Source organism: Corvus brachyrhynchos, unplaced genomic scaffold (genome assembly GCF_000691975.1).
Source record: "Corvus brachyrhynchos isolate BGI_N302 unplaced genomic scaffold, ASM69197v1 scaffold94, whole genome shotgun sequence".
In the NCBI taxonomy this organism is placed as follows: domain Eukaryota; kingdom Metazoa; phylum Chordata; class Aves; order Passeriformes; family Corvidae; genus Corvus; species Corvus brachyrhynchos.
In genome coordinates, this window is record NW_008238330.1 from 8,851,446 (window position 1) to 8,856,009 (window position 4,564).

Below are 4,564 nucleotides of genomic sequence, written 5' to 3' on the forward strand. Positions count from 1 at the left end.
AAGAGGCAGGGGTGGTGGTGCGGATGGGATAGAATCGCATCCGTAATGTTTGTGCGGTGGGACATTTCAGTTTCAGCGCTTCTCCTCCGAACGCTCTCTTTTCTTTCTCTTTAAAAATGCTAACAAGATAAATTTGATCTTTACATGCTCTCTTGGTGGGGTATTGAATATGCAAGTAACTTTACAAAGTCCTTTTCGCTGGAAGCCAGAGGGGCAGCTGAATTCTCTGTAAAGGGCAGAAGCTCCTAGGACTGTGTACTGTGTGAGATTGTGCAGTTGCCTGAGCTTTTCAGCAAAGAGAATATTATTTATGTAGAGCAATGGGTGAACTGTAGATGCAGGGAAATGGAAAGGTTTATATACCCATCTGAGTCAGATGGTTTAATGCTCACTACCAGCTCTGCATCTCTTGAAATCCCTGGATGTTTGTTGCAATCCCCCTGTATCTAACCCTAAGTTCGACCCCAAAAGAATTCCAGCTATGGACACAGGGACAGTGTGTGGTGTTTTCTCAATTTCCAAAGCTGCTTGATTGCAAAAAATGCCCATCCTCAAGACTAAACAGTCTGTTTCACTGCTATCAGTAGTCCTGTTAAAGGCTCTTGAAGTATGAGTCCTTATGTACAAAATAACTGGTGAGTTATTTGCAGTGACTATGAATTACTTAAAGAGTCTGATGTGAAATTTGTGCCTTTTTAATATTTCTATTACCTTTAACTACACTTCTACTGAAGTGGGGCTCAGGCCGTTACTATTATAAACAATGCACTCTAAATGTTTCCTGTGAAATTGGGCAGCCCTGAGGTTTGAGTTTCAAGCTGTGTTGTATTTTAAATAAAATATTTGCATTTAATGTATTGCCTCTGAGTTGAGTGAATAAAAGCAATTTGCCTCTTTAAGTCTCTTCAAAGGAAAAAGAAAGGATATTATGCTGTGGTTAATTGTGTTTTGTTTTCAGAGTAAACAAAAGTTTAAAACCTTAGATGGGTCAGCACTAGAAGCAGAGAAGGTAGACTGTCCAAGGATCTTAGCTTAATCTGGAGGAACTTGGGAGAGAGAGAGCTCACCAACCACTGGCCTTTCCCTTTGGTAAATCCTGAAGTAGATCTTTAAAGCAAAGTTAGTAAGAGTGAAGTTGCACAAAACACCACTGATAGACACAGTGGTTTGCTGCCACTGATGGTGGCCCCTCTTCCTACGTCCTTCAGTCCCTTCCTTTCCAGCTGCATGCTTCTGCCTTCTGGTCTGTCTCCTGCACAAGCACGACCACTCCTGCGTGCCAGGTCCTGTGTCATCCTCTCAAACTCTCTAACGTGGTGCCTCCTCCTCTTTGTGAACCCCCAGTTCCCCAAAAAAGGTGGCTCAGTCTCAGCCATACTGGCAGCATGGGTTGGCAGGCTGAAGGTTGTGATGATGTGAGTGGGACAGGAGAGGGAAATGGTGCCTTCCCGGGTTCGTTGGCACGTGAGATCTGGTGTGTCCTTCCTTCCAGCGGGAGCTGCTGTTGTTATTGCACAACCAAAACTGTTGGAACATTTCCCTGAGCAAAGGTTTGTCCCGAAAGCCCAAGAAAGCTCAGGTTAAGATTTTCCTCTGCACTCCTATGTAGTTTGTAATTTTTAAGGAGTTCTTGTTGCCCTGGTGCTGATGTTGGTACTGGCTCTGCTGTTGCTGTGTTTTGGCTGCCTCCCTTTCCTTGGTTGCAGCTTCCTCCCTTTCAGCAGGGCTGGGTTTAGCCTGGGTGTGCACATGGGGTGTGTATGAGGTACATGTGCCTCGTCTTGGGGAGTCGTGATGCCCTGGTGGGATGGCTACAAATTTTGGTGTGCCTGTCTCTAAAGCTGTCTCTTGTCATCCTTGATGAAGTTCCTTCTCCTCTCTCCCTCCACCCTCTCCCTCCACCCTTTCCCAGCAGGAACAGTATTACAGTGATGTTCCTGTAGGAAGGTGTAGGTCAAGCATGGCTGGTCACATTGTCCTCAGAGGAGCTTGTGGGTTTTCTTGAGATGCAACTTAATGCGTAAAGTAAATTATCAAATGAAAGATTGGTTCTAACTTATAGCTGGAAAACTACAGAAAGAAGTATTTGGTGTGATAGCTGTGCACAGACGTGGGAGTGTGAACAGAGTATTGCTTATCTGACCTTTGAAAATGTGTTTTCCAACTGAAAATGTTTCTTTGAGGCACTAATAATGAAGTTAATCAGACTTTTATGCTGTCTTTGAAACATAAACAAACGTTTCAGGTTTAAAGTATCCTTATAAATGTGATAAAATCTGCATATACATTCTGGGCTTTGTCTTTAAAATGTCATTGTTATAATAAGTGAGTTTAGAGATAGTGCCATGTTGATTCTTGCTCTACCCTCCAGTTACCTTTTTCTTGGCAACTGACTGATTTGAGTCACACGTCAGTCTTAACATGTAAAGCTGCTTCATTTAATAAAATAAAAAACCCTAAGCTGTTTGCAGGGTCTTTCTGCTGCTCTGACAGAATATAAATAACTGCCCTGTTTGTTCTCCTCTGAAAGTCAGTGGAAACTGGATTATTTCCATTCTGAATCATTCGATTGAGACCTCTCCTTTTAAGACTACAACAACGTATATGTGTTGAAACTTTTTTTTTTTTGCTTGCCTCATGCCATTATCAGTCTGGAGTGCTAACTTCTTACTCTCTAGAAACTAATGTGTTTATAGTAAATTATTTATAGTGTGTCCTAGTTCTGGTACTACTGCCTTAAATTCTCCACCAGAAAATACCCTTAATTTTTTTTCCCCCCACAGTTCCAGAACTTTGTGTGTTTGAGATGCTTGGTTTTAAGAGGTGAGCCTTGTCTGTGTATATTTTTTGTTCATCTATAAGTCTGAAGGGATGTAGAGGTAATGTGAAGGCCTGAGTGGGTGCGTGAGGAGGTGGGAACATGAAAATATTTGAGGATTAATACACTGAGCTGACGTTATTGTCCACAGCAGCACAAATGACCACCAATTTGAGTGCCCCCTCAACTAGAGATCCTCAGCAAGGTTGCGATCTCTGGAGCTGTGTGAATGAAGTTTCTCCAAGAGCTGTACTTTTGGTCCTGGGCTTACTCATACGCTGAACTGGAAACACGAACAAATAGCAGCCCTTTGGCTACAAAGTGGCCCAGGAGAGAAGAAATGGGATGTGGTGAGCCAGCTCCTGAGCCTGGCTCCTTAGGTAGCTGGCGTCTTTTTTGTGCCTGGGGTTGTCATTTGGTGCGGTGGCTCATCAGCCAAACAATAATTAGGGGAAAACGTGCTGAAAAGGATTACTTTTTGGCACTGGCTCAAGGCAAAAGACTAGTCAAGGGAGAGACAAGGTGAGAGAATTGGAGTCTGCTGAATCTCATGTCCAGAGTAGCACCATGGACCTGTGACATGGACGAAATTTTGTTAGCTAGAAAGTTGTCCTCCTCTCATTTTTATTACAATTCTGTGTGTTGTCCTGCTATACTGCAATGAGTTTCTAGATACAAATCAGGGCTTGCTCTATGAAATAAGGGAAAAACCTTTCCCCTGCCTGATGTCAGATATCATTTGGGTCACTTGTGCTCAGGCTTGTTAATTGTTTATAGGAAATATCTATAAATAATGTTGGAATAGAAGAAAAAGTAGGAGAAAAGTTACTGAAAAATAATCTGACCTCTTGAAATACGTAATAGCAGCTGCGGTATTTACATAAGTAAATGTTTCTGGGGTTTGGTTTATTAACGTAGCCCTTATCACCCAGCTTAATTGATATTTATACAGGCATATGTTAAATTAAAAGCTTTGTGATCCACAGCTGCCAACCCCTCAGTCTTAGGCAGAGGCTAAACAGCTCTGCACTTAGTGCATTCCAGAAATATTTCAAATATGAAATAGCATGAGGAGCCATCCTGTGCTGAGAGCAAAGTCAAGATACTTTTGGCTTTACCTGTGTTAACTAAAGCTATGGGTGACAGGAGCATGGTGTGTTTGCAGATTAGTGTAGATCATGGCTGAGTAGCTCCTTTTTGTTCTTCACCAGTTTCTCTGTATTGATCACATTCTCATTTGCTTTTTGTAGTTGCTGATGGCAAAACATGACCTTTTTCAGGTCCTGGGCAGTGAGAGATGAATGGTAGAGAAGAGCAGTGAATGTGTGTGGAGTGGTACCCCTTTGTGTTGTGGCCAGGGCGGGATCAGTGGTGGTGCTGGGTTGTTCCTGGGGCTGTGAGGGAAGCAGGGGCTGCTCACCACTGCCATCAGTGGGCTGTGCCGCTGAGCTGAGCAGTAGTTCTCTTACAGCAGCCAAGCCCTCCTGCTCTCTTCTGGGTGCTCCCTGGAGGTCTTCCTTTGGATGTTTTCTGGTTTTGGTGTCCTTGGAAGGGCTCCTAGAAAGACTCAGCTGCAGCAAAGCGTGTCAGGCTAGAGGATATGGGGAAAATGGCCTTGGATGCCAGTTTTGATCTAAATGAGCTCTTTTTTGGGCTACTCTTGTAAGCTTCTGTTAAAATATTTTTTTAAATCTGCACCTTTAGTAATTTCTGTAATTTATAAACCTTTGCACAATTGGGGGAAAG